At 44.4% G+C, this 23369-nt stretch overlaps 1 long non-coding RNA gene across 1 annotated transcript in view; it reads left to right on the top strand.

Annotated features, from left to right (window-relative positions):
* LOC126958252 (uncharacterized) overlaps window positions 1-23369 on the top strand; it is a 43623-nt gene that overhangs the window by 2117 nt on the left and 18137 nt on the right. The window contains exon 2 of the long non-coding RNA XR_007727155.1: window positions 11581-11671. This is a non-coding gene — a long non-coding RNA (uncharacterized LOC126958252). The remainder of the gene's footprint in view (window positions 1-11580; window positions 11672-23369) is intronic.

Raw genomic sequence — 23369 nt, 5'->3', positions numbered from 1 at the left:
ACTGGTTTGTTTTGCCACAATTTACCAACATTCAGGTGTCAGAGAAAAGGGAAGTAACGTTCGACGGAGCGGCTCTGTGCTTGGAGCCAGGTACTGTGCTTGGCATGCCATCTGTATGACCTCATTCCATCCTCACAGCAAAACTGTCCCTGTGAGCGGTCCAGGCTGGAGGCCTGGAGCTAGGTTTCCAAAGATGGTCAGACCTATGTCTGAATCCTAACTCTATCTGCCACCTACTAGTTGGGTGAATCTGAGCATATTACCTAACTTTTCTGAGCTGCAGTTAGTTTATCTCTAAAATAGGAATATCACAATCTACTCCATGCCTTATTTTGAGGATCGAAATGATCATGTATGAAGTGTAAGTATGCATAATATGTATAAAAATATAAGGAGGGAAAGGCCGGGCGGCGTGGCTCACGCCTGTAATCCCAGCACTTTGGGAAGCTGAGGCGGGTGGATCACGAGGTCAGGAGATCGAGACCACAGTGAAACCCTGTCTCTACTGAAAATACAAAAAATTAGCTGGGCGCGGTAGCCAGTGCCTGTAGTCCGAGCTACTCCAGTGAACCCGGGAGGCGGAGCTTGCAGTGAACTGAGATCGCACCACTGCACTCCAGCCTGGGTGACAGAGCGAGACTCCGTCTCAAAAAAAAATAAAAATAAATAAAATAAATAAATAAAAGGAGGGAAAACCACCTGGCATAGTGTCCAGCACATAGTAAATGCCCAGTAAATAATGGCTTGAAAATTAGATTGGCATTATGCCAGTTTTATAGGTGAGAACTCGGGGACCCAGCAGTTCCTTAATTTGCTTCATGTTGCCCAGCTAATATATGGCAGCCCTTGGAGCTTGATATATATCAGACTCCCAAGTTAGTATGCTTTAACAAATGCAATTTTGGGGGTCTTGTTTATAAAAGTAAAACATGCTCATTGTAGAACAGGAAAATACAGCACAATATCAAGAATAAAAATTAAAACCACCTATAGTCTCACTGTATAACAGTTTAGTATATTTTTATATAGTCTTCTATGTACTTTTAACCTAATTAATTAAATGGTGCATATACAATTTTGTATCCTACTTATTCACTTAGTTTTCATTGTAAGCATTTTTTTATTATTACACTTTAAGTTCTGGTATACATGTGCAGAATGTGCAGGTTTGTTACATAGGTATACATGTGCCATGGTGGTTTGCTGCACCCATCAACCTGTCACCTACATTAAATATTTCTCCTAATGCTATCCCTCCCCTAGTACCCCCACCCCCCGACAGGCCACAGTGTGTGATGTTCCCCTCCCTGTGTCCATGTGTTCTCCTTGTTCAACTCCCACTTATGAATGAGAACATGCAGTGTTTGGTTTTCTGTTCTTGTGATAGTTTGCTGAGAATGATGGTTTCCAGCTTCATCTGTGTCCCTGCAAAGGACATGAACTCATCTTTTTTATGGCTACATAGTATTCCACGGTGTATATGTGCCACATTTTCTTTATCCATTCTATCATTGATGGACATTTGGGTTGGTTCCAAGTCTTTGCTATTGTGAATAGTGCCACAATAAACATACGTGTGCATGTGTCTTTATAGTAGAATAATTTATAACCTTTTGGGTATATACCCAGTAATAGGATGACTGGGTCAAATGGTATTTCTGGTTCTAGATCTTTGAGGAATGGCCACACTGTTTTCCACAATGTTTGAACTAATTTACACTCCCACCAATAGTGTAAAAGCGTTCCTATTTCTCCACATCCTCTCCAGCATCTGTTGTTTCGTGACTTTTTTCTTTTTTTTTTTTTTCTTTTTGAGACGGAGTCTCGCTGTCACCCAGGCCGGAGTGCTGTGGCGTGATGTCGGCTCACTGCAAGCTCCGTCTCCCAGGTTCACGCCATTCTCCTGCCTCAGCCTCCCGAGTAGCTGGGACTACAGGCAGCTGCCACTATGCCCGACTAATTTTTTTTTGTATTTTTAGTAGAGACAGGATTTCACTGTTTTAGCTAGGATGGCCTCGATCGCCTGACCTCATGATCAGCCTGCCTTGGCCTCCCAAAATGCTGGGATTACAGGCGTAAGCCACCGCGCCCAGCTGTTGTTTCCTGACTTTTTTTTTTTTTTTTTTTTTTGAGACACAGTCTCGCTCTGTTGCCCAGGCTGGAGTGCAGTGGCCGGATCTCAGCTCACTGCAAGCTCTGCCTCCTGGGTTTGCGCCATTCTCCTGCCTCAGCCTCCTGAGTAGCTGGGACTACAGGCGCCCGCCACCTCGCCCGGCTATTTTTTTGTATTTTTTAGTAGAGACGGGGTTTCACTGTGTTAGCCAGGATGGTCTCGATCTCCTGACCTCGTGATCCGCCCGTCTCGGCCTCCCAAAGTGCTGGGATTACAGGCTTGAGCCACCGCGCCCGGCCTAATTTTTGTATTTTTAGTAGACACGGAGTTTCACCATATTGGCCAGGCTGGTCTTGAACTCCTGAGCTTGTGATCCGCCTGCCTTGGCCTCCCAAAGTGCTGGGATTACAGGCGTGAGCCACCGTGCCCAGCTTGTTTCCTGACTTTTTTTTTTTTTTTTTTTTTTGAGACTGAGTCTGGCTCTGTCGCCCAGGCTGGAGTGCAGTGGCCAGATCTCAGCTCACTGCAAGCTCCGCCTCCGGAGTAGCTGGGACCACAGGCGCCCGCCACCTCGCCCGGCTAGTTTTTTGTATTTTTTTAGTAGAGACGGGGTTTCACCGTGTTAGCCAGGATGGTCTCGATTTCCTGACCTTGTGATCCGCCCGTCTCAGCCTCCCAAAGTGCTGGGATTACAGGCTTGAGCCACCGCGCCCGGCTTGTTTCCTGACTTTTAATGATTGCCCTTCTAATTGGCGTGAGATGGTATCTCACTGTAGTTTTGATTTGCATTTCTCTAATGACCAGTGATAATGAGCATTTTTAAATATGTTTGTTGGCTGCATAAATGTCTTTTTTTGAGAAGTGCCTACACATATAATTTTCCCACTTTTTGATGGGGTTTTTTTCCTTGTAAATTTGTTTAAGTTCTTTGTTGATTCTGGATATTAGCCCTTTGTTGGATGGATAGATTGCAAAAATTTTGTAGACTGCCTGTTCTGTAGGTTGCCTGTTCTGTAGGTTGCCTGTTCACTCTGATGATAGTTCCTTTTGCTGTGCAGAAGCTCTTTAGTTTTTTAATTAGATTCCATTTGTCAATTTTGGCTTTTGTTGCCATCGCTTTTGGTGTTTTAGACATGAAGTCTTTGCCCATGCCTATGTCCTGAATTGTAGTGCCCATGTTTTCTTCTAGGATTTTTATGGCTTTAGATCTTACATTTAAGTTTTTAATCCATCTTGAGCTGATGTTTGTGTAAGGTGTAAAGAAGGGGTCCAGTTTCAGTTTTCTGCATATGGCTCGCCAGTTTTTCCAACACCATTGATTAAATAGGGAAACTTTTCCCCATTGCTTGTTTGTGTCAGGTTTGTCAAAGATCAGATGGTTGTAGATGTGTGTGTTGTTTCTGAGGCCTCTATTCTGTTCCATTGGCCTATATATCTGTTTTGGTACCAGTACCATGCTGTTTTGGTTACTATAGGCTTGTAGTATAGTTTGAAGTCAGGTAGCGTGATGCCTCCAACTTTGTTCTTTTTGCTTAGGATTGTCTTGGCTATGTGGGCTTTCTTTTGGTTCCATGTGAAGTTTTAAGTAGTTTTTTCCAATTTTGTGAAGAAAGTCAATGGTAGCTTGATGGGGATAGCATTGAATGTATAAATTACTTTGGGCAGTATGGCCATTTTCATGATATTGATTCTTCCTATCCATGAGCATGGAATGTTTTTGCATTTGTTTGTATCCTCTCTTATTTCCTTGAGCAGTGGTTTGTAGTTCTCCTTGAAGAGGTCCTTCACATCCCTTATAAGTTGGATTCCTAGGTATTTTATTCTCTTTGTAGCAATTGTGAATGGGAGTTCACTCATGATTTGGCTCTCTGTTTGTCCGTTATTGGTGTATAGGAATGCTTGTGATTTTTGCACATTGATTTTGTATCCTGAGACTTTGCTGAAGTTGCTTATCAGCCTAAGGAGATTTTGGGCTGAAAGGATTTTTTTTTTTTTTTTTTTCCTGAGATGAAATCTCACTCTGTCTCCCAGGTTGGAGTGGTGCAGTGGCGTGATCTCGGCTCACTGCACCCTTCCCCTCCCAGGTTCAAGCAATTCTCCTGCCCAGCCTCTTCAGTAGGAGGGATTACAGGCTCCCGCTGCCATGCCTGGCTAATCTTTTTTTTTTTTTTCTTTTTTTGAGACAGAGTCTCACTCTTGTCACCCAGGCAGGAGTGCAATGGTGGGATCTCAGCTCACTGTAACCTCCACCTCCCCAGGTTCAAGCGATTCTCCTGTCTCAGCCTTCCGAATAGCTGCGATTACAGGTGCGCACCACCAAGCCTGACTAATTTTGTATTTTTAGTAGAGATGGGGCTTCACCATGTTGTTCAGGCTGCTCTCGGACTCCCGACCTCAGGTGATCCACCTGCCTCGGCCTCCAAAAGTGGTGGGATTACAGGTGTGAACCACTGTGCCCAGCCTAATTTTTGTATTTTTAGTAGAGACGGAGTTTCGCCATGTTGACCAGGCTGGTCTCAAACTCCTGACCTCAAGTGATCTGCCCACCTCAGCCTCCCAAAGTGCTGGGATTACAGGTGTGAGCCAGGCACATTGTAAGCATTTTCCATGTCATTAAAACATCCTTGATTTTTAAATGGCTATATAATATTCCAATGTTTGGATGCACAATAATTTATTTATTTTAGCATAGCACTTTTACACTGTTTGTATTTTTTTCTGTTAAAAATTAACAAGTGACCAGGCGTGGTGGCTCACGCCTGTAATCCCAGCACTTTGGGAGGCCAAGGCAGGTGGATCATCAGAGGTCGGGAGTTCAAGACCAGCTTGACCAGCATGGAGAAACCCTGTCTCTACTAAAAAAAATATAAAATTAGCTGGGAGTGGTGGCACATACCTGTAGTCTCAGCTACTTAGGAGGCTGAGGCAGGAGAATCACTTGAATCTGGGAGGTGGAGGTTGCAGTGAGCAAAGATTGCGCCATTGACTCCAGCCTGGGCAACGAGAGCAAAACTCTGTTTAAAAAAAAAAAGAAAAAAAATTAACATGTTCATATACAAATCTTTGTGTCTCTGATGCTTTTTTTCTTTCTTTCTTTCTTTCTTTCTTTCTTTCTTTCTTTCTTTCTTTCTTTCTTTTTTCTTTCTTTTTCTTTCTTTCTTTTCTTTCTTTCTTTTTTTTTTTTTTGTTTGAGGGATCTCACTCTGTCACCCAGGCTGGAGTACAGGGGCATGATTATATTTCACTACAGCCTCAGCCTCCCAAGATCAAGTAGCTGGGACCACAGGTGCACACCACGATGCCTGGCTAATTTTTTTTTTTTTTTTTTGTAGAGACAGGGTTTTGCCACGTTGCCCAGGATGGTCTTGAACTCCTGAGCTCAAGCAATCGTCCTGCCTCGACCTCCCAAAGTGTTGGGATTACAGGCATGAGCCGCCACGCCTGGCCTCTGATACTTTCTTTAAAAAGTTTTATAAAAAAAGGTTTTATCATGGAACATTTCAAACATATACCAAAGTAAACGGAACAGAATAAAGAACCCCCTTGTATCTATCACCCAGTTGCAGTAATTCTCACTCTTGGCCAATCTTCTTTTCTCCTCCCTCTTTTATTTCACATTCCAGGTATCATGTTCTATCAGTCTATTGATTTCTTCAGGCTAGATTCTTTTTTTTTTTTTTTGAGACGGAGTCTCGCTCTGTCGCCCAGGCTGGAGTGCAGTGGCCGGATCTCAGCTCACTGCAAGCTCCGCCTCCCGGGTTTACGCCATTCTCCTGCCTCAGCCTCCCGAGTAGTTGGGACTACAGGCGCCCGCCACCTCGCCCGGCTAGTATTTTTTTGTATTTTTTAGTAGAAACGGGGTTTCACCGTGTTAGCCAGGATGGTCTCGATCTCCTGACCTCGTGATCCACCCGTCTCAGCCTCCCAAAGTGCTAGGATTACAGGCTTGAGCCACCGCGCCCGGCCGAGGCTGGATTCTTAACATAGGATAACTGAGTCACAGGATAGAAACATTTTTAAAGATTTTGGCTTTATTTCACCAGCATCTCTGCTAGAAAGGTTGTACAAATTTGCACCCTCACCAATTGTTCATGCAAGTGCTGCTCTTATTGCACCCTGATCTGCATTGATCTTTAGTTGTAACACACACACACATACACATACACACAGAGATATACAGATACACAGACACACACACACACATTTTTGCCAACTTGATGGGTGAAAAGTGCTTTATGCAGTATACATTTGTTTGACTGCTGGGCTTATATCAAGAAGGCATCTTGGTGACTCCAGTGGAGCAAATCCTCCTGAAGGTGCCCTAAACATGCTGGCACCTCCTGGAGACCCCAGCTGAGGCCTGTGGGGGTGGAGGTGGGAGGGTACAGCTTTTCATCTGTGCTGGGACCCGGGAGTTTCCCCCCACCCCACCCGCCCTTAGAGCAGGGAGGAGCTTGAGAAGATTTTCCTCCTCATCTCCCGGCAGCCACCAGGGGTCAGGATGGGGCCAGAGATGCTGCTGGTGGGAGAGGGAGAAGATGGCCAGCTGCCAGACACTGCATTTCCTCTGTCTGGCCACTGCTGGCTGGTTGCACAGGTCCCCTCTGCTCATCAGATCATGATTCCAGAAGGTTCTTCATGGCTGACCTTCCCAGTCTGACTGTCCCCGCCTCTCACTGCTCCCACGTTTGGCTTGCTGAAAAGGGAACCTGCTTGACAGATACCACCCTGGATATATAACTTGGTTTTGCTTTGTTTCTCTACACATCTCTGTGGGACTGGGTTTACTATGGCACAGGGATTTTTAACCTGAGATCCATGAACTGAGAGACCCAAGGACAGGCCTTAGGAACTGTAAACCCTCTGAAATTGGGCAAATGGGTTATACATCTCCTTTTTCCCTGTCTGGGGAGAGAACAATAGCTTTGTGAGATTCATGGCCCCCAAAGTCCAGCATCTTCTGGTACCCCTCCTCCCTCCTAAGCCCATTTGCTTCCTATGATGGCTGCAAAGAGAAGCTTGCTGTTGGAAACAGGTGGCCTTGGGAGTCAGGCTAAGGGGTTGGACCTTCCTCCTCACCCAATGGAATTGAGAGAGGAACCTGCATTTTCCCTGGGGCGGGATGGATTGGTAAACGGGAAGTGGGCAATACTGTCAACCTGCGGGGCAACCATCGGGTCTGTACTGGATCTAGGTACAGTGAGGTACCCTGCCTCATACTGATGTGCACATGCTTGTGTGCTGTTAATGACTGGGTCCAGGGAGCAGAGGATGAGGGAAGAAGGCTGATCGCAAGCTAATTGTCTTGGAGCCTATATCTCTGAGCCCTGCATGCGGCATGAGCAAGATGTCCAAAATGTAGCAACCAGCCATGTTACTTTCTGCTGGGGTACTGCTTATTTTGCTTATTTTAGTCTTAATAAAGCAAAATAAAGTCTTCTTTTGCTATAACTTGATCTAAGTATTAACTCCTGTGCAAGCGTGGGTGGGATGTGCGGTTAGGACTCATGAGACTCTCAGAGCAATGCAGGCTTGCTCTACAGCAAAAAGAGGAGCTGGGGGCTTGGTGAGGCTGGGGGTCAAGGCCAGAGTTGTCCAGGACATCAGATATGCAGGAAAAACCTGAGCATTACTAAATTCCGTACTAGTGCTTCATTTTATCTCATAGTAATGATTTATATTTGTACATAAACTAAGGCTGGGCACAGTGGCTCATTCCTGTCATCACAGCACTTTGGGAGATGAAGGTGGGAGGATTGCTCGAGGCCAGGAATTTGAGACCAGCCTGGGCAACATAGTGAGATCCCATCTCCACAAAAAATTTAAGAAAACACTTGAGCCAGGTGTTTGAGACCAGCCTGGGGAACCTGACAAAACCCCATCTCTACAAAAAACCCCCAAAACTAGCCGGATGTAGTGGTGCATAGCTGAGGTCCCAGCTACTTGGTAGGCTGAGGTGGGAGGATCGCTTGATTCTGGGAGGCAGAGCTTGCAGTGAGCTGAGATGTGCCATTGCACTCTAGTGAGACGTTGTCTCAAAAAAACAAAAGCAAAAACAAAAACACAAAAAATTTTTACTAGCCAGGTGTAGTGGTGTCTGGAGTTGTCCCAGCTACTCCGGAGGCTGAGGTGGGAGGATTGCTTAAGCCCCATAGTTTGAGGTTACCCTTTCTCCAAAAAAAAAAAAAAAAAAAAAAAAAAAAAGGCCAAGTGCAATGGCTCATGTCTGTAATCCCAGCACTTTGGAAAGCCGAGGTGGGCAGATCACCTGAGGTCAGGAGTTCGAGAGCAGTCTGGCCAACATGGTGAAACTCCGTCTCTGCTAAAAATAGAAAATTAGCTGGGTGTGGTGGCACAGGCCTGTAATCCCAGCTACTTGGGAGGCTGAGGCCGTGTTTTAGTAGAGACCATGTTGGCCAGGCTTGTCTCGAAATGCTGACCTCAGGTGATCTGCCCGCCTTGGCTCCCCAAAGTGCTGGGATTACAGGCGTGAGTGCCTGGCCTACTTGGAGTTCTTTTGAAATACATAATAGATTATTATAAACTATAGTCACTCTACTGATCTATCAAACACTAGGTTTTATTTCTTCTATCAAACCATATATTTGTACCCATTAATTAATTTCTCTTCATCCCCGCACTCCCTTCCTGGCCTCTGGTTACCACAAATCTACTCCCTATGTTCATGAGATCCACGATTTTAGCTTCCACATATAAGTTAGAACATTTTAAACAATTTCCCACCTCAGGTCCAAAAAAGTTAGAACATGTGACATTTATCTTTTTGTGGCTGGCTCATTTCACTTAACACAATGATCTCCAGTTCCATCTATGTTGCTGAAAATGAGAGGATTTTATTCTTTTTCATGGTTGAATAATATTCCATTGTGTATATATACCACATGTTCCTTATCCATTCATTCACTGATGGGCACTTAGGTTGATTTTGTATTATGCCTACTGTGAATAGTGCTGCAAAATCATGGGAGTGCAATATCTTTTCAACTTATTTATTTCTTTTCTTTTAGATACATACCCAGTAGTGAAATTGCTGGGTCATATGGTAAGTCTAATTTTTAGTTTTGTTTTTGTTTTTGTTTTTTTTTGGGACAGAGTTTCGCTCTTGTTGCCCAGGCTGGAGTGCAATGGTGTGATCGTGGCTCACCGCAGCCTCCACTGCCCAGATTCAAGCGATTCTCCTGCTTTAGCTTCCCGAGTAGCTGGGATTACAGGCATGCACCACCACGCCCAGCTAATTTTGTATTTTTAGTAGAGACAAGGTTTCTCCATGTTGGTCAGGCTGGTCTCGAACTCCCAACCTCAGGTGATCTGTCAGCCTCAGACTCCCAAAGTGCTGGGATTACAGCCGCGAGCCACCATGCCCGGCCAAATTTTTAGTTTTTTGTGGCAACTTCATCTTGTTTTCCACAGTGGCTGTGCTAAAAATTTACATTCCTACCAACAGTGCACAAAGATTCTCCTTTCTCTACGTCTTCACTAGCATTTGTTATTCTTTTTTGTTGTTGTTGAGAGAAAGTCTTGTTCTGTCACCCAGGCCAGAGTGCAGTGGCATGATCTTGGCTCACTGCAACCTCCGCCTCCTGGGTTCAAGCAATTCCTGTGCCTCAGCCTCTCGAGTAGCTGGGACTACAGACATGCACCACCATGCCCAGCTACTTTTTGTATTTTTGGTAGAGGCGGGGTTTTGTCATTTGGTCATGGCTGGTCTCAAACTCCTGGCCTTCTAGTGATCCACTTGCCTAGGACTCCCAAATGCTAGGATTACCGGCATGAGCCATCACGCCTGGCTGCATTTGTTATTCTCTATGGTTTTGGTAAAAGCCATTTTAATTGGGGTTAGATGACATCTCATTGTGATTTTGATTTGCATTTCTCTGGTGATTAGTGATGCTAATCATTTTTTTTTAATGTAGCCGTTGGCCACTTGCATGTTATCTTTTTGAGAAATATCTATTCAGATCTTTTGCTCATTTTTAAATTGGATTATTAGTTTTGTTTGTTTGTTTTCCTATTGAGTTGTTTGAGCTCCTTATGTATTCTCATTATTAATCTCTTGTCAGATGGATAGTTTGCAAATATTTTCTCCCATTCTGTGGGTTGTCCCTTTTCCCTTCGCTTTAACATCTTTCCATATTTTTGCATCCTCTTCAGTTCTTTTCATCAGTGTTTTATGGTTTTGCTTGTGTAGATCTTTCACTTCTTTGGTTAGATTGATTCCTAGGTATTTTGTTTTTCTTGAGATGGAGTCTACTCTGTTGCCCAGGCTGGAGTGCAGTGGTGTGATCTTGGCTCACTGCCACCTCCTCCTCCCAGGTTCAAGAGATTCTTCTGTCTCAACCTCCTGAGTAACTGGGATTACAGGTGCGTGCCACCACGCCTGGCTAATTTTTGTATTTTTACTAGAGATGGGGTTTCACCATGTTGGTCAGGCTGGTCTTGAACTCCTGACCTCGTGATCCACCCTCCTTGGCCTCCCAAAGTGCTGGGAGTTACCACGCCCAGCCGATTCTTAGGTATTTTATATTCTTTGTAGCTATTGTAAATGGGATTGCTTTCTGGATTTCTTCTTCAGATTGTTGGCTGTTGGTGTATATAAATGCTACTGATTTTTTTTTAATGTTAATTGTATCCTGCAACTTTACTGAATTTGTCAATTCTAACAGTTTTTTGGTGGAATCTTTAGATTTTTCTAAGTCTAAGATCATGTTGTCTGTGAACTAAGCTAATTTGACATCTTCCTTTCAAATTTGGATGCCCTTTAATTGTTTCTCTTGCCTGATTGTTCTGGCCAGGACTTCCAGTGTTATGTTGAATAAAAGTGGTGAAAGTGGACATCCTTGTCTTATTACAGATCTCAGAGGAGTCTGGGTGCGGTAGCTCACTCCTGTAATCCCAGCACTTTGGAGGCCGAGGCAGGTGGATCACTTGAGGTCAGGAGTTCAACGCCAGCCTGGCCAACATGGTGAAACCCTGTCTCTACTTAAAAAAAAAAAAAAAAAAAAGCCAGGTGTGGTGGTGCATGCCTGTAATCCTAGCTACTTGGGAGGCTGAGGTGGGAGGTTTGCTTGAACCAGGAGGCAGAGGTTGCAATGAGCCGAGATTGCGCCACTGCACACTCCAGCCTGGGGACTCTGTCTCAAAAAAAAAAAAAAAAGAGGAAAGGCTTTCAATTTCCCCCTACTCAGTAGGATGTTAACTGTGAGTTTGTCATATATGATCTTCATTATTTTGAAGTATGTTTTGTCTACATCCAGTATGTTGAGTTTGTTTATTTTTTGAGACAAGATCTGTTTCTATTGCCCAGGTTGGAGTGTAGTGGGCTCACTGCCACCTCCACCCCCCAGGTTCAAGTCATCCTCCCAGCTCAGTCTCCTGAGTAGCTGGGATTACAGGTACGTGTTTACTACCATGCCTGGGTAACTTTATTTTTTTGTATTTTTTTGTAGATGGGGTTTCGCCGTGTTGCCCAAGCTGGTCTCGAACTCGTGAGCTCAAGTGATCTGCCCACGGGCCTCTCAAAGTGTTGGGATTACAGGGGTGAGCCATCTCGCCTGGCTTGTTGAAGGTTTTTTTTTTTAAATCATAAAGGGGTGTTGAATTTTATCGAACACTTTTTCAGCAACTACTGAAATGATCATATGGTTTTTGTTCTTGGTTCTGTTAATTGATGTATCACATTTATCAATTTGGGTATGTTAAGCCATCCTTGTATCCTTGAGATGAACCCTGCTTGATCATGGGAAATGATTTTTTTAATGTGTTGTTGAATTCAGTTTGCTAGTATTTCATTGAGGACTTTTGCATCTATGTTCACCAGTGGTATTGGCCTGTAGTTTTCCTTTTTTGTTATGTCCTTGTTTGATTTTGATATCAGGGTAATACTAATCTCATAGAATGAGTTTGGAAGTATTCTCTCCTTGTCAATTGTTTTGAAAAGTTTTAGTAGAATTGGTAATAATTCTTTAAACATTTAGTAGAATTCAGCAGTGAAACCATTGGATCTTGGACTTTTCTTTGACAGGAAACTTTTTATCATGGCTTTGATCTCTAACTTGTTATTGGTTTGTCAATATTTTCTATTTCTTCATGGTTCAATCTTGGTAGACTGTATGTGTCCGAGAATTTATCCATTTCCTCTAGATTTGTCAATTTGTTGGTGTATATTAATAGTTGTTCATAATAGTCTCTAATGATTCTTTGAGGTCTTTTGTTTGTTGTTTTGTTTTGAGATAGGGTCTCTCTCTGGAGCCCACGAGTGCAGCAGTGCAATTATGGCTCACGGGGTCTCTCTCTGTAGCCCACGCTAGAGTGGAGCGGTGCAATTATGGCTCACGGCAGCCTCAACCTCCCTGACTCAAGCCATCCTCTTGCCTGAGCCTCCTGAGTAGCTGGGACTATAGGTGCATGCCACCACACATGGCTAATTTTTACATTTTTTGTAGTGATGGAGTCTTGCCATGTTGCCCAGGCTGGTGTCAAACTCCTGAGCTCTAGCAATCCTCCCACCTCGGCCTCCCAAAGTACTGGGATTACAGGCATGAGCCACTGTACCTGGCTGATTCTTTGTAGTTATAGGGTCTCAGTTGTTATGTATCCTTTTTTATTTCTGATTTTATTTGTTTGGTCTTACTTCTTTTTTTCTTAGTAGACTAAGAAAAAGGTTAAAGGTTTGTTGATTTTATTTATCTTTTCAAAAAATCAACTTTTAACTTCGTCAATTTTCTGTATTGTTTTTTAGTCTCAATTTCATTTATTTCCACTCTGATTTTTTTTTTTTTCGAGACAGAGTCTTGCTCTGTCACCCAGGCTGGAGTACAGTGGCATAATCTCAGCCCACTGCAACCTCCGCCTCCTGGGTTTAAGCAATTCTTCTGCCTCAGCCTCCCGAGCAGCTGGAACTACAGGCATGTGCCACCACGCCCAGCTAATTTTTGTATTATTAGTAGAGACGGGGTTTCACCATATTGGCCAGGCTGGTCTTGAACTCCTGACCTTGTGATCCACCCGCCTCGGCCTCCCAAAGTGCTGAGCCTACAGGCGTGAGCCACCGTGCCCGTCTCACTCTGATCTTTGTTGTTTCTTTCCTTCTGTTAATGGGTTTAATTAATGTTAACCCATTAACAGAATGTTAATGTTAATTCTGTTTTGGGTTTGATTTGTTCCTGCTTTTCTAGTTCCTTGTATATCATTATGTTATTTATTTGAAGTCTTTCTCCTTTTTTTTTTTTTTTCTGAGACAGGGTCTTGCTCTGTCAACCAGGCTGGAGTGCAGTGGCATGGCCATAGCTCACTGCAGCCTCAGATTTCTGGATTCAAGAAATCCTCCTGTCTCAGCCTCCTAAGAACTATAGGTGCACACCACCACACCCGACTAATTTTTCAGTTTTTGTAGAGATGTGGTCTTGCTATGTTGCCTAGTCTGGTCTCAAACTCCTGGCCTCAAGTGATCCTTCTGCCTCAGCCTCTTGAAGTGCTGAGATTACAGGGATGAATCGTCATTCCTGGCCAAGTCTTTCTACTTTTGGATTTTGATGTTTTTTGCAATAAAATTCCCTTTTAGCACTGCTTTTGCTGTGTCCCATAGATTTTGGTATGTTGTATTTCCATTTGCATTTGTTTCAAGAATTTTTAAATGTCTTTCTTAATTTCTTCACTGACCATTGACTGTTTAGGAGCATGTTTAATTTCCTTGTGATTGTGTATTTTCTGAGGTTCCTCTTGTTATTGATTTCTAGTTTTATTCCATTGTGGTCAGAAAGGACATTTGATACAATTTCTACTTTTTTGAGTTTGTTAAGACTTGCTTTGTGGCATAAGGTATGGTCTATCCTGGAGAATGTTTCATGTACTGGCCAAAAGAATGTGTATCCTGCAGCAGTTGGGTAAAATGTTCTTTAAAAAATGTTTTGTAGAGATAGGGTCTTGCTATGCTGCTCATGCTAGTCTTGAACTCCTGGGCTCAAGTGAACCTCCTGCTTCCTTCCCAAAGTGTTGGTATTACAGGTGTGAGCCACTGCACCTGGCCAAAATGTTCTTTACATGTCAGTTAGGCCTATTTGATCTAGTGTATAGTTTAACTGTGATATTTCTTTGTTCATTTCCTGTCTGGATGATCTGTCCCTTACTGAGAATGGGATGTTGAAGTCCCCTGCTATTTTTGTATTGAAGTCTATCTGTCCCTTCAGATCTATTAATGTTTGCTTTATATACCTGGGGGAGTTCCATTGGTGGGTGCATAGATATTTATCATTTTTTTTTTTTCGAGGCGGAGTTTCACTCTTGTTGCCCAGGCTGGAGTGCAATGGCATGACCTTGGCTCACTGCAACCTCTGCTTCCTGGGTTCAAGCAATTCTCCAGCCTCAGCCTCATGAGTAGCTGGGATTACAGGCATGCACCACCACGTCCAACTAATTTTGTATTTTTAGTAGAGATGGGGTTTCACCATGTTGGCCAGGGTGGTCTCAAACTCCTGACCTCAAGTGATCTGCCCACCTTGGCCTCCCAAAGTGCTGAGATTACAGGTATGAGCTACTGCACTCGACCTGATATTTATAATTGTTATATTCTCTTGCTGAATTCACCACTTTATCACTATATAGTGACCCTCTTTATCTTTTCAAACAGTCTTTGATTTGTAGTCTCTTTTATCTGATATGATTGTAGCTACTCCTGCCCTTTTTTGGTTTCCAGTTGCATGGAATATCTTTTCCACACTTTCAGTCTATGGCTTTATTGGTGAAGTGAGTTTCTTGTGAAAGCAAGATTATCCATCCAGCCACTCTGTGCCTTTTAATAAGAGAATTGAGTCCATTTACATTCAGCTTTATTATTAAGTGAGGACTTACTACTACCATTTTGTTGCTTGCTTTCTGTTTGTTTTATAACTCCTCTCTTCCTTTCTTGCTTTCTTACTTTCTTCCTTTGTGGTTAAGTGATTTTCTCAGGAGATCCACCCGCCTCTGCCTCCCACAGTGCTGGGATTACAGGCATGAGCCACCGCGCCCGGCCTATAATGCCTGTCTCAACAGGTTGCTGTAGGTATCATTGTTTTTGATAGATTTGTCTTTCAGGCTTCATATTAAGAGTTATGAGTGGATAGCACACCACGTTTATAATATTAGTGTTTTGGGTTTGTCTATGTACTTAATTTCCCCAATGGGCTTTTTTTTTTTTGACACGGAGTCTCACTCTGTGGCCCAGGCTGCAGTGCAGTGGCTGGATCTCAGTTCACTGCAAGCTCTGCTTCCCGGGTATATGCCATTGTCCTGCCTCAGTCTCCCCAGTAGCTGGGACTACAGGCGTCTGCCACCTCGCCTGGCTAGTTTTTTTTGTTGTTGTTGTTGTTGTTTTTTTGTTTTTGTATTTTTTAGTAGAGACAGTGTTTCACCATGTTAGCCTGGATGGTCTTGATTTCCTGACCTCGTGATCCACCCGTCTTGGCCTCCCAAAGTGCTGGGATTACAGGCCTGAGCCACTGCACCCGGCCCTCAATGGGTTTTATGCCTTAAAAAAATTATCTTTTTCACGTTAGTGCTTTTTCTTTCAGACGAACAACTCCCTTTAGCATTTCTTGTAAGGCAGGTCTGGTCCCTTATAAGAAATGAGAAGAAAAAGTTAAGAGGTGAATTCTCTCACCTTTTTTTTGTTTGGGAAAGGCTATATCTCTTTCATATTTGAAGGATAGCTTTGCTGGATACAGTACTCTTTGATGGGAGGTTTTTTTCTTTTGGCATTTTAAAAATGTTGTTCCACTCTCTTCTGGCCTGTATAGTTTCTGTTTTGGAAGTCTGTTGCCAGATGGATTGGAGTTCCTTTATATGTTATTTACTTCTTTTCTCTTGCTGCTTTTAGGATCCTCTCTTTGTCCTTGTTCTTTCAGAGTTTGATTCTTTTTTTTTTTTTTTTTTTTTGAGACGGAGTCTTGCTCTGTCACCCAGGCTGGAGTGCAGTGGCCGGATCTCAGCTCACTGCAAGCTCCGCCTCCCGGGTTTATGCCATTCTCCTGCCTCAGCCTCCTGAGTAGCTGGGACTACAGGCGCCCGCCATCTCGCCCAGCTAGTTTTTGTATTTTTTAGTAGAGACGGGGTTTCACCGTGTTAGCCAGGATGGTCTCGATCTCCTGACCTTGTGATCCGCCCGTCTTGGCCTCCCAAAGTGCTGGGATTACAGGCTTGAGCCACTGCGCCCGGCCTCAGAGTTTGATTCTTATATGCCTTGGAGTAGTCTTGTTTGAGTTGAATCTCTTTAGTGTTCTCTGACTTTTTTGTACCTCAGTATTTATCTCTTTCTCAAGTTTTGTAAAGTTTTCTGTCATTATTTTTTTGAATAAGCTTTCCACCCCTGTTCTTACTCAATTCCCTCTTGAACACCAATACTTTTTAGAATTGGTTGACCTTGAGGTAATTTTCTGTATCTGTTTTTTCTTTTTGGAACAGGGTCTCACTTTGTCACACAGGCTGGAGTGCAGTGGCACTTGGCTTACTGCAGCCTTGACCTCCTGGGCTCAAGTGATACTCTCACCTCAGCCTCCCAAGTAGCTGGGACTACAGTACAGGCCACCATGCCCAGCTAATTTTTAAATTTTCTTTTTATAGAGATGGGGATTTCACCATGTTGCCTAGGCCGGTCTTGAACTCCTGAGCTCAAGCAATGCACCCACCTGGGCCTTCCAAAGTGCTGGGATTAAGGCATGAGCCACTGTGCCTGGACAATTTTCTGTATCTTATATGTGATCTTTGTTTCTTTTCATTCTTTTTTCTTTTTATCCTCTGACTGAAATTGCAAATAATCTGTCTTCGAGCTCACAGATTCTTTCCTCTCCTTGATTCGTTCAGCTTTTGAGAGCCTCTATTGAATTTTTCAGTTTAGCAAATGTATTTTTCAGTTTCAAGATTTATTTGATTTTTATTACTTCAAACTTGTAAAATTTCTGTGATAAATTTCTGAATTGCTACTAGTCATAATGGATTAGAGAAGAAAAGAAAAAAAGTTCTGAATTGTTGTTTCGTGTTATCTTTTTGATCACTGAGTTTCTTCAAAACTGATATTTTTAATTCTTGGCCAGAGAGTTCAAACATATTGCTGTCTCATTAGGGCCAGTTGCTGGTTCCTTGCTTTGTCCATTTGAGGTCATGAGTCTCAGATTGCTGTTGTTTCTTATGGATGTATGTCTATGTTTTGGCACTTAAGGATTCGTTACTTATTCCAGTTTTCTCTGTCTGCCTTTTTTTTCCTTTTGAAGGTATTTTTATCCCTCGTTGTTTTGTTTTTTATTCAATATGTTTGCTTAGGAATTCTTTGTAATTTACCTGTTGATTTTTTTACTTCTTTTTTCCCTGCTAAGTCACTGCCTCTTTTTTGGCACTAGATGGTGCCTTAAGCCCAGGTTTGCCTCAGTTTTAGTAAACAGTGTGCCTGTTAAGAATGGGAGAGGTCCCAAAGGTAGTGTAGTGTAGGAAGGCTGCCTCAAGGTTCATGCCCAGGGACTTGTGGAATGAACTTCCTATAGTGTGGTGCTGCTGAAGAGCTGCTCTTGTTTGACATCTCCTTTGGCTGAGTACAGAGCAGAGTGTCTCTGAGATATTTCTCCCTTTAGGGACTTCCAGTGCTTCCCCTGGGTTGAGGCAGGAACAGATCTCCTGCCCGGGGAACCCAAGACAGTGGGGAAGCTGGTTGTCCACCTCAATCTTTTTATTTTATTTTATTTTATTTTAGTGTAGAAACTGTGAGTCAGGGGAAATTTTCTATATACTTGGTGCTGGACAGATTGGGGGCAGGGGCATTGTGGATAGGGAAGTCTGATTCTCTTACCATCTGCTTGGAGCTTTTTCCCTTTTTTTGTGGCCCCAGAAACTGTCTCATCTTTATATTTGAGTTCTGGACTTCTGGGATATTGCTGGTGATAATCTTGGTACTGTATGTTGGTTACTAGTTTTCTGTGGAGAGGGAGTGAAGCCAGCTTGCTTTGTTTGTTTGTTTGTTTTTTGAGACTATCACTCTATTTCCCAGGCTGGAGTGCAGTAGCGTAATCTCGGCTCCCTGCAATCTCCTCTTCCCAGGTTCAAGCAATTCTCATGCCTCAGCCTCCCAAATAGCTGGCATTACAGGCTCATGCCACCACACCTGGCTAACTTTGTATTTTTAGTAAAGACGGGGTTTCACCATGTTGGCCAGGCTGGCCTCGAACTCCCAACCTCAGGTAATCCACCTGCCTCGGCCTCCCAAAGTGCTGGGATTACAGGCATGAGCTAGTGCGCCCAGCCCAACTTGCTTCTTTATTGCCATTTTGGAATCAGAAGACTAGAATTCTTAGTTTCTGATGTTTACTCTGAACTCAGTGGTTCAACCATCTTATTTTCCAGGGTGGAATTTTACTTCTCTCTTTTTTTTTTTTTTTTTTTTGAGCTGGAGTTTCACTCTTGTTGCCCAAGCTGGAGTGCAACGGTGCAATCTCTGCTTACTGCAACCTCTGCCTCCCAGGTTCAAGCCATTCTCCTGCCTCAGCCTCCTGAGTAGCTGGGATTACAGGCATGTGCTACCACGCCTGGCCAATTTTGTATTTTTAGTAGAGATGGAGTTTCTCCATGTTGGTCAGGCTGGTCTCAAACTCCTGACCTCAGGAGATCCGCCCACCTCAGCCTCCCAAAGTGCTGGGATTACAGGCGTGAACCACCATGCCTGGCTTTTTTTTTTTTTTTTTGAGGCAGAGTTTTGCTCTTGTTGCCCAGGCTGGAATGCAATGGCGCGATCTTGGCTCACCACAACCTCCGCCTCCTGGGTTCAAGCTATTCTCCTGCCTCAGCCTCCCGAGTAGCTGGGACTACTGGCATGTGCCACCATGCCCAGCTAATTTTTGTATTTTTAGTAGAGATAGGGTTTCTCCGTGTTGGTCAGGCTGGTCTTGAACTGCCAACCTCAGGTGATCTGCTCGCCTTGGCCTCCCAAAGTGCTGGGATTACAGGTGTGATCCACCGTGCCCAGTCTTTTTTTTTTTTTTTTTTTTTTTTTTTTGATGTTGCCCAGGCTGGATTGCAGTGGCACAATCTCAGCTCACTGCAACCTCTGCCTTCCGGTTCAAGCGATTCTCCTGCCTCAGCCTCCCAAGTAGCTGGGATTACAGGCACCCGTCACCACGCCTGGCTAATTTTTGTATTTTTTTAGTAGAGATGAGGTTTCACCATGTTGGCCAGGCTGGTCTTGAATCCCTGACCTCAGGTGATCCGCCTGCCTCGGCCTCCCAAAATGCTGGGATTACAGGCATGAACCATGGCGCCCAGCAGGAATTTTACTTCTTACAGCTGAGCTGTTACTTTGCACAGAACTTCCTTATTAAACAGGAAATTAGCAGATGTTAAAGATATATTAACATCTAGTTGACTCTCTCTGATGAAAAAAGAAAAATTGAAAAACATATTTTTAAAGCAACATATTTGAAGAAAAATGGGAACAACTGTTCAGAATGATGTGTGCCAAAAATAAATGCAGGAGATTTCAGGATCTGGGAAATCCATTTTCAGGTAAAGAAGCTTCATCTTTTGCCCCATGGGGCCAACAGAGGCCCCACCCCTTTCCTCCCTTTGCTTTTGTGTGACGCCTTCTTCTAGACAAGGCTACCATGAACTCAGTTCCTGCTGTTTATACTAGAGCAGTCCTTGACCAGGATTTGCCCTTGTATAAATGTAAGGGTGTTCACACCATGAGGTTAACCCTTAGCCTTACACTTCCCTAACGAAATCTTTGCATAAGCACATCAACCTTTCCAATTGGTTCTTTGACTACATAGTTTTCCCACAACCCTGGAATAGGTGGTGGTAAAGGCTCATCATTACATGGAACATGGAGAAGTTGAGGTTGATTTCACTCTTCAGTGAGGACTGAGCAGCCGGTATGTGCCCTGTTCCCTTGTGTGGGAGATATAAAGGAGGCGTCACACCTGGCAGGTCATGCTTCATACACCTGGTAGCTCTGGAGTGGGGGCCTGAACCAGGGCACCTCCCAGAAGTTCTCAGCTCTCCTTCTCTCACTACATGGGAGGGAGATATGCCTCATGTCTTTTTGTCGATGCTGTGGGTGCTTGACAGATGACACTGACCAGATAACTCAGGAAGAGGGCACCATTTGGCTGTGGATTCTTTTTGGTTTGCAGATTAGGTGGGAGATAATGGTGATAATAACTGGCATTCACTGAAGGTTTACTGTGAACCAAGCCTTGTGCTAAGTTCTGCACTTGTAGTATCCATTTAATTCTCAAAATAACCTGAGGTAAGCATTATTTACATTTGAGCCCATTTTACATGTAAACCCATTTTACAGATGAGAACACTGTGGGTTAGAGAGGTTGGTAACTGTATCTTAGGTCAATGGTTCTCAAACTTTAGTGTACAATGAAATTAGTGGCAGAGCTTGTTAAAACAGTGTATGGGACCTCACCCCCAGAGTGTGATTCCATAGTCTGGGGTGGGGATCAAGAATTTTCCTTTCCAGCAATTTCCCAGGTTAGGCTGATGCTACTGGACCAAAGGCCACATTTTAAGGAATACTGCCCTTGGCCATACAGCTGCGAAGTGTAGAGTCATGCTCCTTTTTCCCCTAAAATCTCTGTTTTTTAAACCATTGCACATGCTGCCTCATTACAAACTTTTCTATGTAGATTCCCCCAAACCCTGTCCTTGGTGGGAGATGAACTGGGTGAAGCAGACAGCCAGCCTCCCTCTCTTCACTCTAATCATACCTGTAGCTTTCTCTCCTCCTGGGAAGACTTGCCCCAGCCTCCCAGCTCTTTTTCCATATGGCTCTGTGCTATGGTCTGAATGTGTCCTCCACCTCAGATTCATATGTTAAAACCTCATCTCCAATCTCCTGGTGGTATTAGGAGGTGGGGTTTGGGAGGTGATTAGGGATAAGAGTGTAGTCATCCCAGAGAGCTGCCTTGCCTCTTCTACCATGGAAGGACGTAAATAGAAGGTGCCATCTGTGAACCAGGAAGTGTGCTCTCACCAGACACAGTCTGCTGGCACCTTGATCTTGGACTTCCAGCCTCCAGAACTGTAAGAAACAAATTTCTGTTGTTTATAAGCCACCCAATCTGTGATACTTGGTTACAGCAGTCTGAACAGACAAAGACACTCTGTTACCCTGTCAGGAATATCTTCCTAATGACACCCATTCTACCGTCTCCTCTGTCCTTGATTCTGAAGGGCATCCTGCTCCTACCCAGTGGATGGAAGGAGCCTACAGGAGTAATTTGATAGTTTGGCTTCAAGGCCATGTGGCTGCTGGTCTTGAGATGATCCTGGGGCTCTTTTGTGCCATTGAGTCTGACCTTGTGGCTTCAGGCTCCAGATCACATAATGACTGAAGATCCTGCTTGTGGGTCCCTGACATTAACAGCCAGACCTCTTTTGTTTGTTTGTTTGTTTTGTTTTTGAGACAGAGTCTCGCTCTGTTGCCTAGACTGGAGTGCAGTGGCACGATCTCCGCTCACTGCAAGCTCCGCCTCCCAGGTTCACACCATTCTCCTACCTCAGCCTCCCGAGTAGCTGGGACTACAAGCATGTGCCACCATGCCCAGCTAATTTTTTTGCATTTTTAGTAGAGATGGGGTTTCACCATGTTAGCCAGGATGGTCTTGATCTTCTGACCTTGTGATCCACCTGCCTTGGCCTCCCAAAGTGCTGGGATTATAGGCGTGAACCACTGCGCCTGGCCACCAGACCTCTTTTGTACTGACCTCCTGCTCACTGGTATTGACAGGTCTCTTCCTGCTTGACCAGCACTCTGCTTGTGCTGGCACAGGAGCTGTTCTGAATATGTTCAGAGTGACTGTGGGCATTCTTTCCTCTGGGGTGCATGTCTAAGGTCATAATCCCATTCTTGGAGGTGGGCTTCCCTTCATCTTAAACCACTACTGTGTCTCCTTGCTGCTAAGCTACAGGAAAAGAAGAGAAGGGTAACTTTAACTGCACTAATATTTAGTGGTGATCCCGGCACCTCTTCCCTGGCAGAGCAAAGTCTTGGGGCTAAACTGAAGAGGTAGTGTGATCCTGTTTTGTAACAGAAAGAACATGCAGGCATAACAAGAATGACCCGATACCACATGGATAGCTCAGGTGCCTAGTGAGGCTCCCACTGCAAAAGGCCACTGTTTCATCTTTAATAAAGCAAGCATTAGATAAAGCACATTAGAAGGCCAAGTGACTCATTTCTATTTCTGGCCTTCAGACATCAGTGACAGTGGTGACCTCAGGCTGTGGACAGGAAGGATGGTGAAGGGTTGGCAGTGGTAGGATGGGCCCCAAACCCTCTGCAGGAGACCCTGAACAACTTTGGAAAGACTTCTGACCATTTTTGCCTTGACTGATGATGCACCAGGGCCCTTCGGTCCTTGCCTTTGTTCAAATCTCACTTCTGTGCTCTCGTCTCCATGAGCTTACCTGTGAGCACCCCTCTTTCCCACCACATTCTCACCAGTTTCTGGATGACTCTCCCAGCAGAACTCGTGGCTCTCCCCTTTGGAATCCCATAGGACTTGGTTCCTCTGCATCTCAGGAGTTTCTTACATTGTCTTATCTGTGGTTGTGCTACCAGCACCTGACCCTTAGGCCCTAGAGGGCAGGGACCCATTCCCAGTGCTAAGCCATGCCTGACAGTGATGACTAAAAAGCTACAGGCTGTCACATGACACTGGGGGCTGCTAGCGCTGTCTCAGGCCCCACTGGGTTGTCAGAGCCCAGGTATTAGATCCCTGGTTTTCTAGATTTGTCCTGAAATTCAAAGCTCAAGCTACTGTAGCCGAATGGCCACAGTAGGCAGGGAGGAGGCTGGCAGGGAGAGGGTAGACGAGATGCAGGAGCTCTGCAGAACTGTGCTGGGAGGAGAGGATTGTTCCTGCCTTAGCCAGGCTCTGGAAAGGGGAATTTGGTCAGAAAGGAAGGGAGATGTTGGTGGGAGGGGTGCCCAAAGGACCCCAGCAGTTAGAGGAAAGAGGCTTCTGGAAGCCCATCTGGGCTGGACCCACCCACCTTTTGGAATGCATTTATGCTAATTAGATACCATGTCATAAAGTAGATTTAGAGGTTCATGGTTTTTTTTTTTTTTTTTTGAGACAGAATCTCGCTCTGTTGCCCGGGCTGGAGTGCAGTGGCGCCATCTCGGGTCACCGCAAGCTTTGCCTCCCGGGTTCACGCCATTCTCCTGCCTCAGCCTCCCTAGTAGCTGGGACTACAGGCGCCCACC

Source organism: Macaca thibetana, chromosome 7, assembly GCF_024542745.1.
Source record: "Macaca thibetana thibetana isolate TM-01 chromosome 7, ASM2454274v1, whole genome shotgun sequence".
Lineage (NCBI taxonomy): Eukaryota > Metazoa > Chordata > Mammalia > Primates > Cercopithecidae > Macaca > Macaca thibetana.
The sequence above is the reverse complement of the archived record's forward strand: the minus strand, read 5'-3'. Positions and strand labels throughout refer to the sequence as shown.